This window comes from Mustela lutreola, chromosome 1 (assembly GCF_030435805.1).
Source record: "Mustela lutreola isolate mMusLut2 chromosome 1, mMusLut2.pri, whole genome shotgun sequence".
Taxonomy (NCBI): Eukaryota; Metazoa; Chordata; class Mammalia; order Carnivora; family Mustelidae; genus Mustela; species Mustela lutreola.
Genome location: NC_081290.1, coordinates 82,018,050 through 82,033,022, shown reverse-complemented (window position 1 = coordinate 82,033,022; position 14,973 = coordinate 82,018,050). Strand labels below are relative to the sequence as shown.

The 14,973-nt window shown below is 34.9% G+C and overlaps 1 protein-coding gene across 5 annotated transcripts in view; it reads right to left on the bottom strand.

Moving 5' to 3' along the window:
• SCLT1 (sodium channel and clathrin linker 1) overlaps positions 1-14,973 on the bottom strand; it is a 190,038-nt gene that overhangs the window by 149,589 nt on the left and 25,476 nt on the right. The gene's annotated exons all lie outside the window — the stretch shown is intronic.

The window sequence follows — 14,973 nt, the reverse complement described above, 5'->3', positions numbered from 1 at the left end:
TGTATGGTATTTGTCTTTCTTTGACTGACTTATTTCACTTAACATTATACTCTAACTTGATCCACGGCATCGTAAATGGCAAGATTTCATTCTTTTTTTTTAAAGGGTGACTAATACTCCATTGCAGGTGTATACACACACATACCCACAACTTCTTTATCCATTCATCATGGATACTTGGGCTGCTTCCTTAATTTGGCTACTGTAAATAATGCTGCAATAAACATAGGGTTGCATATATCTTTTCAAATCAGTGTTTCTGTATTCTGTGGGTAAATATCCAGTAGTACAATTACTGGATTGTAGTATAGTTTTATTTTTACCTTTTTTGAGGACCTTCCATACTGTTTTCTATAGTGAGTACACAATTTTGGATTCCAAACCAACAGTGTTAACAAGTGTTCTTTTTTTTCCACATCCTTGCCAACACTTGCTGTCTCTTGTGTTTCTGATTATAGCTATTCTGACAGGTGTAAGGTAGTATCTGTGGTTTTGATTTGATCTCCCTGATGAGGAATGCTATTCAGCCCCTTTTCAGATGTTGGACACCTATGTTTTCTTTGGAGAAATATATGTTCATGTCTTCTCCCCATTTTTAAATTGGATTATTTGGTTTCTTGGTGTTGAGTTATGTAAGTTCTTGGTATATTTTGAATACTATTTAGCAGATATGTCATTTGCAAATATCTTCTTCCAATCTGTAAGCTGCCTTTTAGTTTTGCTGTTTCCTTTGTTATGCATAAGCTATTTATTTTGATGAGTTCTAGTATTTTATTATTGTTCTTGTTTCGTTGTCTCAGAAGACCTATCTAAAAAATTATTGCTATAGCTAATGTCAGTGACATTTCTGCCTATGCTCTCTTCCCGGATTTTTATGGTTTCAGGATTTTGGATTTATTATTGTGCCTGGTGTAAGAAAATGGTCCAGTTTCATTCTTTGGCGTGTAGTTGTCCAGTTTTCCCACATCAGTTGTTGAAGAGATTGTCTTTTTCCCAATGCATATACTTCGCTTTTTTGTCGAAGATTAACTGCACATAAAATTATGGGTTTAAATATTTCTGGTATCTTAAAAAATACTTCATAATATAAAATATAGTAAGGGTTTTAAAAAAGACATCCCAAGTTCCAGAGAAAAACCATTGTAATGGTGTGATATATTTTATAGCAGAATTTTTGCTCTCCATTAAAAATAGACAGATATACCATATTGCTAATATCTTATAACCTGGCTTTTAAACTTTATTATTGAAACATATGCATTCTTCCAGATTATAAAATATTTCCCTATAAATACTTTAATGATGGCATAATATTCCATTATTTCCATTATACAGATATTTTCATCATAAGTCAACTCAGGTAAACCTCCTAGAGTAATTTTGAATGAAATTAAAAAAACAGTAAAGTTAATATTCACTTACACTAAAAACATTAGAAACATTAAGAATTAAAATGTTTTCTTTGTAAAAAAAAAAACAATAACAAAACCTATCCCTTATAATCAACAGTACAGTTATAAACAACAGTAAGACAGCTATTATCATTTTTATAAAAAATTTTAAAGGTCACAGAAAAATCATAATTTTCTTCCATTGATTATTAAGATCACTTTCCACAGTTTCACCTTGCATGGTCATTTTTTTTTTTTTTTTTTTTTTTTTTTTTTTTAAAGATTTTATTTATTTATTTGAGAGAGAGACAGTGAGAGAGAGCATGAGCGAGGAGAAGGTCAGAGGGAGAAGCAGACTCCCCATGCAGCTGGGAGCCCGATGCGGGACTCGATCCCGGGACTCCGGGATCATGACCTGAGCCGAAGGCAGTCGTCCAACCAACTGAGCCACCCAGGCGTCCCTTGCATGGTCATTTTTAAAGTCCCGCTCTATCATACGTAGCAAGGACTACCTATATATAGCTTATTTTTGTTTTAGTATATTTAGTACTTAGGGTTGGGTGTCCAATCTTGGGAGTTTTCAACGTCTGCTGGCTCTTACTCAATGTGCCCAGATTCCCTAGGTATTTTATAATTCCTTAGGTGTTTACTGTTAGTTTACTGTTCTTTTTCTAACCTCTTTTGCAAATTCTTAGAGATCACTGATTTTAAGACTTTCTTTTCTAATATATACAGTTAAGACTTTGGATTCTCCTCTAAGAATGGCCTTAGCTACAACCTATAAGTTTTATCGCTTTATTTTCATTATCGATCAGTTAAAAACATGCTCTAATTTTTCATTGTCAATCCTTTGACTTACATGTAATATTGAGAAGTTGCTTAACTAAAGTTGGGGATTTTCTAGTTATCTTTAAAAAATTTGAATTCTAGTATAACTTTCACTGTCATCAAAGAACATAAGCAGAGTAATTCTGATACTTTAAAAATCCCTGAGTTACTTTTTCAAACTGGTTAATTGTGGAAATGCTGTATGTGTACTTTGAATGAATGTGTATTCTGAAGGTGTTGGGTATTAGTATTCAATATATGCCCCTTACAGATTTGTTAACTTCATTGTTCAAATATCACATACCCTTTTGTTGTTGTTGTTGTTTGCTTGTTTTGTCAATTACTGAGAGCGATCTGTTTGTATTTCCTACTATCACAGTTTTTCTCTGGGGTTTGGGATGCCTTTTTATTTTAATTTTTTAAAAATTTTATTTATTTATTTGACAGAGAAAGAGGGAGAGAGCACAAACAGAAGGAGCAGCTGGCAGAGGGAGAGAGAACAGCAGGCTCCCTGCTGAGCAAGGAACAGGACCCTGGGATCATAACCTGAACCGAAGGCAAAGAAACTGCATCCATCCATTTAAAATAAAGTTGCTTAACCAACTGAGCCATCCAGGTACCCCTGGGGTGCCTTTTTAAAAATTCTTGTTATAGGGACGCCTGGGTGGCTTAGTAGGTTAAGCTTTTGGCTGAGGTCATGATCCCAGGGTGCTGGGATCAAGTACCGCACTGGGCTCCCTGCTCAGCAGGAACTCTGCTTCTCCTTCTGCCTGCTTCTCCCTCTGCTTGTGCTTTCTCTCTGACAAATCTTTAAAAAAAAAAAATCTTGTTATATTTATATTTTGGTCGTTTTTCTCTTACTAAACATTTTCTGTTGGGAAAAGTAAATATTTAAAAAATAGTAAAGCATATTTAAAAATAACCTTTTGTGGGGCTCGGTTTGTTAATCGACTGCCTTCGGCTCAGGTCTTAATCCTGGAGTCCCAGGATCGAGTCCCACATCCGGCTCCCTGCTCAGTGGAGAGTCTGCTTCTTCCTCTGACCCTACCCCCTCTCGTGCCCTCTTTCACTCTCTCTCAAATAAATAAAAACTAAATAAAAATAACCTTTCGTTACTGACATTTTTAAGTGCTTAAAAAAATTTAATTGGTCTGTCTTGCCACTCAGTGCTATAATTGAATTTTTTGATTCTAGAAGAACAGAAAATTTGAAAATTTTCCATCTGAGCCTTTGTTAATGAGTGCTTACAAATTTAAAACTGTCATATCTTTTGGGAAAACTGAATCTTTTATCATTATGAAATATCTCTTTTTACGTCTAATAATCTGTTCTTCATTAAAGTCTACTGTGTCCAATATTATCAGCTTTCTTTTGGTAGTACTTGCATGATGGATCTATTTTCCATCCTTTCATCTGCATCCATTCTATTTTACATTTTAGGAATCTCTCTGAGAAGTATATCATAATTGGTTTCTTTTTTTAATCTCCACCGATACATCACTTTTTTTTATTATGCTCAGTTAGTCACTGTAGAGTACATAATTAGTTTTTGACTTAGTGTTCAACAATTCATCAGTTAAGAGTAACACCAAGTGCTCATCACAGCACGTGCCCTCCTCAATACCCATCACCTTTTTAACCCCTCCCCTGTCCCCTTTCCCTTCTGGAATCCACAGATTGTTTCTCGGAGCCCATCTTCTCTCATGGTTCATCTCCCTCTTTAATTTATGCCCCTTTGGAATTCCCTCCCTTCCCCTATGGTCCTCCATGCTATTGGTTATGCTGAAGCCATATGATAATTGTCTTTCTCTGCTTGACTTACTGCCTTAACATAATCCCTTCCAGTTCCATCCACGTAGATGCAAATGGTGGGTATTCATTGTTTTTGATGGCTGAATAATACTTCATTGTATATAAGTACCACATCTTCTTTATCCATTTATCTGTTGAAAGGCATCTCAGCTTCTTCCACAGTTTGGCTATTGTAGACACTGCTGCTATGAATATTAAGGTGCATGTGCCCCTTCTTTTCACTACATCTCTATCTTTGGGATAAATACCCAGTAGTGCAATTGCTGGATCATAAGGTAGCTCTATTCTTAACATCTTGAAGATCCTCCATACTGGTTTCTAGTGTAGCTGTACCAACTTGCATTCCCACCAACAGCGTAAGAGGGTTCCCCTTTCTCCACACCCTCATCAATGTTTGTTGTTGCCTGTTTTGTTGATTTTTATCATTCTAACTGTTGTTAGGTGGTTTTGATTTGTATTTCCTGATGGCTAGTGATGTAGAGCATTTTTTCATGTCTGTTAGCCATTTGTATGTGTTTTTGAGAAGTGTCTGTTCATGTCTTCTTCCCACTTTCTAACTGGGTTATTAGTTTTTTGAGTGTTGAGTGTGAGAAGTTCTTCACAGATCTTGAATATTAGTCCTTATCTGTAATGTTATTGCAAATATCTTCCTCTATTCCCTGGAATGCCTTTTAGTTTTACTGACGGTTTCCTTTGCTGTGTGGAAGCTTTTTATCTTGATGAGGTCTCAAAAGTTCATGCTTTTGTTTCACTTGCCTCTGGAGATGTGTCTTGAAAGAAGTTATGGTGGCCGATTTCCAAGAGGTAACTGCCTATGTTCTCCTCTAGGAATGTGATGCATTCCTGTCTAACACTGAGGTCTTTCATCCATTTTGAGTATATCTTTGTGTATGGTATAAGGGAATGGTCCAGTTTCATTCTTCTATATGTAGCTGATATACCTCTTCTATTTGTAGCATGTAATACATTGAAATTTAATTACTGATATATTTGGACTTATATATACTACCTTAGTATTTATTTCTATGTCTGCCTATTATGATTTTCTCTACTTATGTGCTTTCTTTTGATTTTTTTTTAATGTGATCATTTTAGGTGACTCTTTTTTAAAAAAATAAGAATTTTTGAGTAGTTTTAAGTTCACAGCAAAAGTGAGCAGAAAACAGAGATTCCTCAGTATACCCTTTGGCCCCTCCAGCATGACCTCCCCCACCAGAGTAGTACATTTTGTTGTAACCGAAAAACCTACATCGACACAATTACCCAAAGTCTATAGTTTACATTAAGATTCACTCTTAGTGTTGTACATCCTATAATGACATGTATCCATTACTAGTGTCTTACAGAATAATTTCACTGTCCTAAAAATCCTATGTGCTCTGCCTTTTCATCCACTCTACTCCCAACCCCTCCCCCAACCCCTTGCAACCACTGATCATTTTCTTGTCTCCACAGGTTTTTTTTTTTTTTTTTTTTTAAGATTCTTTATTTGAGAGAGTGTATGCAAACAGACTTTGGTGTTTGATCTCACAATCCTGAGATCATGATCTGAGCAGAAATCAAGAGCTGGATGCCCAACCAACTGCACCACCCAGGTGGCTCCTTTTCTCCATTGTTTTGCCTTTTCCAGAATGGCACACAGTTTGGAATCATACAATCTGTAACCTTCTCAGATTGGCTTCTTTCACTAAGTATTATCTATTTAGGGCTCCTTCATATCTTCTCCTGGCTTGATAGTTCATTTCTCTTTTATTGCTGAATAATATTCCATAGTTTGAATGTGCCACAGTTTATTTATCTGTTCACCTATTGAAGGACATCTTGGTTGTTCCCAAGTTTTGGCAACTGTGAATAAAGCTGCCATAAATATTCATTTGCAGGTTTTTGTGTAGACATAAGTTTTCAACTCCTTTAGGTAAATATCAAGGAGTATGATTGCTGGATTGTTATGATAAGAATAAGTTTCATTTTTTAAGAGACCACCAAACTGTCTTCCTCGGTGACTGTACATTTTGCTTTTCCACCAGGAATGAGAGAGAGTTCCTATTGTTCTAGATGTTTTTATTATTCTATTTTTCTACTCTATTAGCCTGGCAGTTATAGGATTCTTTACTTTCAGTGTCTATCCTAGAGATTATAACATGCTTATAGAATTAGCAAAACTAAATTAGTATTCTATTTTTTTTTTTTTAGTAATGCTGGAAGCTCAGAATATTTTAACTCTATTTACCCTTTTCCCAAATTTATGATATTGCTGCCTTGTATTTTAATTCTCTACAGATATTTTAGAAACATTATTATCATTGCAGAATAGCTATCTTTATTAGACTTTCTCTCAGTTACCATTTCCTTTTTTTTTATAGAATATCCTAAGATTTTAATTTTGCTAATGATAATTTTCCCCACTTTTCATCTGAAAGTGTACTTATTTGACTTCTAGAAAAATGTTTCATTAGATACATAATTTTAAGTTAATAGTTTTTCTTTCAGCTTTGAAGATATTCCACTGTCTCCCTATTTCCATCATTTCTGTTGAGAAGTTCATTTATGGCTTACTGCTGTTTCTTCAAAGATAATTTTTCTGCTTTGAATATTTTAAAAAATTGCCTTTACGTATTTTATCTTGCAATAATGTATCTATAGTTTTTTGTACCATCCTGCTTATGATACATGGTGTTTCTTTAATTTGTGGATCAATGTCTTTCTGCCCTCTCTTTCTGGGACTCAAGTTATATGAATTTTAGCCCTTTGCACTATTTCTCTTATGTCTCTTATATTATTTCCTGTATTTTTTAATCCTCTAGTCTCTCTGATATTCATTTAGGATATTTTCTTCAGACTTGGACTAGATTCCATTAATTCTCGCTTTAGTTATACCTTATCTCATTATTTTTTTTTCAGTTTCAGAATTTCGGTTTGGTGTTTTTTTTTTAGCATTCCCTTTTCTCTTATCAACATTCTCAAAGTTGTCTTTTTTCATTGAACATATTAAGCAGAGTTATTTTAAAGACCAGTCCTGTGGATTTTTTTCTATTATTTCTATTATTCTATTTCTATTATTTCTTATCAATTTTAAAAAGCTGTGCTGGGGCGCCTGCGTGGCTCAGTGGGTTAAAGCCTCTGCCTTCGGCTCAGGTCATGATCCCAGGGTCCTGGGATCGAGCCCCGCATCGGGCTCTCCGCTCAGCGGGAGCCTGCTTCCCCCTCTCTCTCTGCCTGCCTCTCTGCCTACTTGTGATTTCTGTCAAGAAAAATAAATAAAAACTTTAAAAAAAAAAAAAAGCTGTGCTGTCTTAAAAATATGAGCCTGATATTACATGTAAAAATATCTGGAGATATTGTGAGATCTAGCAATAATGTTATCTTCCTCTAAAACAGTCTTCTTTTTTCCCCCACAGGTGGCTGGGTGCATTATCAATTTCTGATCACCTTATATCAACATCAGAGATTCAGATAATTCCTAGCTATGTTTTAGATCTTTTTAGGACTAGTATATTTTGGGGGTCACTCTTCTAGGGTATACCAACCCAATGCCTGGAAACTTCCTGAGCCACTCACCCTCAAATCTAATGGCCCCTGACTTTCAAATTTAATCTCTCTAGCCCTATAAATTTGTTTCAAGCTCAGTTTTTCAACCTCTCTTCACCTTCTCCAGGATAGGGAGATTTACCTAGGGGAAGGCATCTCCAAAAAGCAGGCTCATATCCCTGGATTTCATTTTTTTCCTGGTCTTGCCCTATAATTCTCCATTGAGTCCAATTCATTTAAATAGATCTATTGTCAAATTTTGGTCCCAATTTTCTAGTTTTTGTCTAGAATTTCTAATTTTTCTCAGGAGTCTGATTACCTAGTCTTGATATCATTGTAAACAAAACTCCCTAGTTCACTTATTTTCAATTTTATTTTTTAATTGATTTATGTTCTAAGTACTAGTCTGGCTACATCTCACTAGTTTGATATGTTGTTTATTCTAAGAAGTTTTTAATTTCAGTTTTCAATTCCTTTTCATCTCAGGAGTTAGTTGAAAATGTAGTTAAATTATCTGTGCCTGTTTGTTTTGTTTTAAGATTTTATTTATATGAGATGGAGCACAAGCGTACATAATGGGGTAAGGGTGAGGGGCAGAGGGAAAGGGAGAAGCAGACTCCTCACTGAGCAGGGAGCCTGCAGCAGGGCTCAATCCCAGGACCCCAAGACCATGACCTGAGCCTAAGGCAGACACTTAACTGACTGAGCCAGCCAGGCACTGCTGTTTTTTGCTATTTCTAATTTCACTATATATATGACTATAAATATAGTCATATATATAATATCATATATATATATGATATTTTACTATATGACTTATATTGCTTTAAATTCATATGCGTGTATAACAGTGGGCAAGGTTTGCAATCCATGTCTATGTTTATAAATGTTTCATGGTCCTTTAAAAACAACAGTGTATTCTTCTTGGTTGATATGAGTGCATATAAACAAAATATTATACTCAAACTTGCTAATTAGTTCTTCCTATCCTCTAATCTTTATGCTTATTTTTCTTATACATTTTTGCCGTTTCCTCTGAAACATAATTGTAATAATATATTTGCAAATACTGATTAAATTTATTTTATCTAATTCTCTAAAAATATTAGCAGTATAATTGAGAAAATAAAACCATTTAATTACTGCAAAGATTCAAGGAATTAATCTTTTCCAAAGCTTTTTTTAATATATCATTAATAAATCTTGAAGATCAGACATCAGTAATTGAATCATGTTCAATAAATACTTGAAGAGGTATTACATACAAGATGGTAAGACTTCTGGTTCTAGTTGTACTTATTCAAATATATAATAATTAAGTCAAAATGTAAGCGCTTAGGGCCACCTGGGTGGCTCAGTTGGTTAAGTGTCTCTCTTCAGCTCAGTTCATGATGTCAGGATCCTGGGACTGAGCCCCTGTTCAGCAGAGAGCCTGCTTCTCCTTCTTCCTCTTCTGCTCCCTCTTTGCTGCTCCCTCCATCGCTTTGTCAAATTAATAAAATCTTTTCTTAAAAAAATATAAGAGCCTTGAGAAAATAAAAAGAAGAAAGTTCCATCATTTTGGATGGCTTGAGAGTAAGAAGAAAAATCATATAAAGCTTTGTGGAGGTAGACAGTGTTATCCTTATTATTTTTATAAGATATTTATTTATTTGTGTTTGGGACAGAGAGCACGTGCACGAGGGAGCAGGGGGAGTTACAGGCAGAGGGAGAAGCAGGCTCATAGCCAAGCAAGGAGCTGCGTGGCTTACTCAATACCAGGACTCTGAGATCATGACCAAAGCGGAAGGCAGATGTTTAACTGGCTGAGCCACCCAGGTATCCCCCATCTTTATTATTATTAACTAGTAGTGTTCATTTTTCCTGCTGTCACCACTGATCAGCTGATCTCTATTTTCTAGTGCAGTTTCTAGAAAAAGTCAATCTTACTGGTTTAGCTAAACTGATTTGCTAAAATCTAACTATGGCCCACTTATATGTGGGCCATAATTAGGAAGCTAGATAATCAGGAAGCAACTACACCAACTGCTGGTTTCAAGTTCACACCTTTTCATCTGAGATCCTGGGATTAGGATGTTACTGTCTGAGAGTTATTGCCTGTAGGAACAACTTACTTTAGCTTCAATAGAAGCAGCTGCCCAGAATTATCAGCTCTAGTGCTACAGTACACTTGTTAGATCTCAGCCACAAAATTAGATCCTCAGATACTGCTTTCCCTCCTACTTACCTCCTAATTTAGGTCTCCTACAAGTACTTATCATTAGCAGAACCTAATTCATATCCTGAGCTAGTTTTTAGTTTTCCAGCCTCTGTAATACAGGAAGGCATACTAAAAACAGGTTGGAACAGTCAATCTACATTATAGCTGCAAGAACCTGTTATTATTACTTTAATTAAATATGACCCAAGGTGGTAAAATTATATTATAAAAGAGTTTTTTTTCCCCATGAAACCTAAGCTGAAAACAAAATGCTCAATAAAGATGAGTCGTTAAGTAACTACTGTTGAATTAGAGATAAGTAAAATATTTATAAAAAATCAGAAAAATTATAAAATCACAGATAAAAGGAGATCAAAAGGATCTCTAAGTTTTACCCTTCAAAGAAACTCAAACTAGAAATTATAAAAATTGAATTATATGGTTTTTGCATAAAAGATAAAGCACTATTCAATGGTGTTAGGTATATAGCAGTAAGAAAGAATAGATAAGGGCCCTGCTCGCATGAAGAACACATTCCGGTAGATAAGACAAAAAAATAATCAAAAAGGCAAAAAAATAATTTCAAGTAGTAATAGGTGCCATAAATAAAATAAAATTGTATTATAGAAAAAAGAAGAGGCTGGAAACAGCTAGATAATGTAGTCAGGGAATGCTTTCCTGAAAAAGGGCTGAAAAAAGGGTAGACAGTCCTACTAGTCTTCTAGAGAAGAGTATTCTAGGCAAAAGTATTAGGTAAGGTCTTCAGGGGAACACTGGTTTGCTAGGTTTGAGAAAGCCAAATAAGAAGGCTGACGTGATGAGAGACTAGTAATCAAAGGGAACCATGGTAAGAGAGTATGTATATGCACATAATAAAAGAACAGTAAACTGGGTTATAAACAGAGACATAGGGAAATCAGGGTAGCTCTGGTTTTATATGAGATTTGAAACAGAAATTTAACACTTTATAAAGCTTAGGATTTTGGCAGACTTTTGGGGATGTTCTTCTTCACAGACCTCAAGTAACTCAAGAACAGCAGTGTTTACTACAGACAATATATCAATGAATGAATGTTGCTGTGAGTCAATAAACCTTCATTTACAAAAAGAGATAGCAGGCCAAATCTGATCCACAGGCTGTAGTTTATGAATCTTTGACAGATAACTGATAGACAATTAAGTCTATCAGTTAGTATATTTTGGATGTAAGTAACAAAATGCCTAACAAAAAGTAAAGACAATCATTTTTTAAAAAGATTTATTTATTTGGGGCGCCTGGGTGGCTCAGTGGGTTAAGCCGCGGCCTTTGGCTCAGGTCATGATCTCGGAGTCCTGGGATCGAGCCCTGCATCTGGCTCTCTGCTCAAGCGGGGAGCCTGCTTCCTCCCCTCTCTCTGCTTGCCTCTCTACCTGCTTGTAATCTCTGTCTGTCAAATAAATACATAAAACCTTACCAAAAAAAAAAAAAGATTTATTTATTTATTTGAGAGCATGCGAGAGTGAATGCACAAACTAGTGGGGGGAAGGGCAGACGGAGAGAGAGACAAGCAGACTCCCCACTGAGGAGGGAGACCAACAATGGGCTTGATCCCAGGATCCTGAGATCATTACCTGAGCCAAAATCAAGAGTTTGATGCTTAACCGACTGAGCCACCCAGGCACCCCAAGGATATTTGGTCATTTTTGTCTGTTTTATCAGTGTATCACTGATGTATTCACTTGAATAGTGCCTGGTACTTACTTAGTACTCAATAAATACTTATAGATGAATGACTGAATGACTATTTTATTACCTCATCTAATATTAAATTAGAAGGGTAAGTGGTTCCAGATTTGTTTCAGCAGTTCAATAATTCCACATTATAATTCCCTTCTTTCAATGTGGATATCTATCCCCATGGATACAAAATGGTTTTATCAACTTCATAAACCACTTTCTAAAACGACAAGCTGGAAGGAGGTAAAGCTTTCTTCATGCCAGCCATTTTTTTTTTTTTTTTTTAAATCAGGGAGAAGATTCTTTACCAGAAGCTCTACAACAGACTTTCTCTTATACTTCACTGGCTAAAAGTAGGGTTCTGTGTTCATTCCTAGACCAATCCCTGGCAAAAATAAATTCAAACTAGTTTAAATAAAAGACTTATCATCTAAAATTGTGGAAGCAGGGGGCGCCTGGGTGGCTCAGTGGGTTAAGCCGCTGCCTTCGGCTCAGGTCATGATCTCAGCGTCCTGGGATCGAGCCCCGCATCGGGCTCTCTGCTCAGCAGGGAGCCTGCTTCCTCCTCTCTCTCTGCCTGCCTCTCTGCCTACTTGTGATCTCTCTTTGTCAAATAAATAAATAAAATCTTAAAAAAAAATAAAATAAAATTGTGGAAAAGCTCTTCTCCCCCAAGCACATGGACACTGGAACAAAATCAGGGGTGAATGAAAGAATTAAAAATGGCTCATATGGAGACAACAAATGAATAGCCTGAATAATAATTTAATAAATAATAAAAAATTAGTATTTAGTGCCAGAAAGTGCTGTACATATAATCCTGCATTCAATTTATTTCCTCTGATAAGTTTTGAGGAGAAAAGATGGTATTACAGAAAAAAAAAAGGACAAAACAAAATATATGTTCTCAACAGAAGCTGGATTTCAAAGAACAAATTTAAAAATGGGAGGAAGGAAAGTATTTTTTCACCTTTTCCTTAGCCTGATTTAACTTCATTATTTCCTATCTGTAGTGAATTCTTACATTATATCCACCCATATAAAAATGTAAATATTAAAACATTTCTAAACCCAACAGTGTAGAATTGCATACTACTACATAATCCATGTCACTGTTAGCTTCCATTACTCAGAACTGATTATGTACACACATTTAAGATACTCTCCTTAAAAATGATAAACTCTTGATTTTGCAGTTCTTAACTGCAACACATAATAAAAGGTAGGCTGTTGCCCTAAAAACATAATAAGAAGAATTCACTTTAAAACCGAGAAATTTTCCAGTTACCAAAAGTGCCTTTATAATAAGCTCAGAATCCATTTGTTTCTATTGTTCCTTTCCTATTGTACTAGGAATAAATACATTCATGAGACATGACCACATTACTATTAAATAGGTGAAGGCAAATTTTTAAAAGACTGGCTTAAAAAGAACCAGACATGAAAGGAAATAAGTATGTGGAATCAAATACAGGAAATACAATGATTGTCTTGACCTTATAGTACCTTTTTCTATTCCCATTACATTAAAATACAAGCTTAATCTATATACATTGGTGATTCAGAAATCTTAGCAATACTCTTTAATAGGAATGGCATAGTTTATTTAATAACTTTTTTTGAGAAAGAATAGTAAATCATAAAAAGTTAAAATTAGAAAAGCTTTTCCCTGGGGGAAAAACAAATAAAAATTGAAAACCCAATTAAAGGACTTATTTACACTTCAGCCAACATTAGTAGCTTAAATATATGAAGCTTTCAGAAATTAGAGAAAAGGAGAAATAGTGAAACATATTTTTTAAAATTGAAGGGAGAAGATGACAAAATAGTCAAAACCAGACATACGAATTCCATGGGAGTTCTAGATTATTCTAAAGAACAACATGTATTATATTAAACAACAAAAAAGGAAACTGCTATATAACATACCAAAATACATACAAAAGAATGCCAGCTTTAAAAGAGTCTGTGTTTTAAATGAATTTAGAACTAAAAAAAAAAAAAAAAATACCTCTTTACTTTTCGGTCTAGTTATACAAATCAACAACAAAAGATATATCAGATTTCAGCCCAGCTATATAATCTTTTCAAGTTAAAGTTAAGAAACTTGGATAAAATAAAACTTTAAACATTTTAAGCAAAAAAACAGATTTTTATGATCACCGGTTGAGAGGGGATTTGTTAGAGAGACAAAGAATAACAACCATAAGAAGAAAGCTGGATTCAACTATCTTTTAAGATTAAAAACAAAATAGAAAATTCTTTTCATGAAACCTATCATAACCTGGGAACAGAGACAGGAAACACCTATTGTACGGTACTGCAGCAACATTATTCACTCCCATCCCTTTTCATCTAGCACAGTGGCAGAAAGTCTAAAACTCTATTTCTCGGAGGTTCTTGAAGCTGGAGTTGTGGGTAGGATTAAAGTTTTACCAGTGAGAAGCCCTTGTGGGGGATATGGTAAACAGAAGTGAGCTGAGAATATTCCTCTACTGGTATGACAGATAGCAAGCAAAACTGGGTAGACATGAGGGTCTCTTACAGTCAAAACCCTGTGCCTCACTTTCTAATAGCAAGGCTCCAGCTTTATGGAAATGATAATGTAGGAGTAGCAACAGAGATGGTGGCAGCAACATAAATATCCAACCTCCAGATCACAATCCCTAAGTTATGATCCTAAAATCAGGGACCTAGTAGCACTTACAGATAAGTAACTAAATTCCTTCCTCTCTGAAATTTCTACAATGGTTATTGTTTATAGTAGTATTTTTACATTGACAGAGATTGGCACACTAACAAATATTCAGAATACAGGGTATATAAAGTACTTTGATAATTTAATAAGGGAAAGGTAAATAGAAAATGGGGAAAAAAATGAACAAGCATTTAATGAGAAAAGAAAATCACATGGGTAAATACACATATGAAAAATGGTCAACCATATTAGTATTATAGGGAAATGTTAGATTCAGAGAAATGTTAAATTAAAACCACAATGAAAAACCTTTCAAGACTTAAAATAACAAAAATTTAAAAACCTAGTAAGACTAAGTGCTGAAAAAAACATGTAGATCAGTAAGAACTCATAAATATCACAGGTGGGAATGTAAATTGGTACAGCCACTTTGCAAATTAAGTTGGTGTTATATTGTAAAACTGAATATTTACATAATCTATGACCCAGCAAGATTATCCCTTGAAACTCTTGTGCTTGTTTGTGTATGATGCTGAGTAGAAAAAAAAAAGTCCCAGAAGACTAAATGATTATCACTTTTATATAGTTTAAAAAATACAAAACTGAATAATTTATTGTTAGGAATACACACACTTATTAAAAAATTTAAAAAGCAAGGGAATGATAAACACGAAATTCAAGAAAGTGCTAATATCCAGCAGAGGTCAGGAGAGGAATGAATAGGGAAGGAAAACATGGGTAGGTATACCAGTACTGTTAACCTCTTTTAGCTCTTAACTGGATGATGGGTTGACAGTTT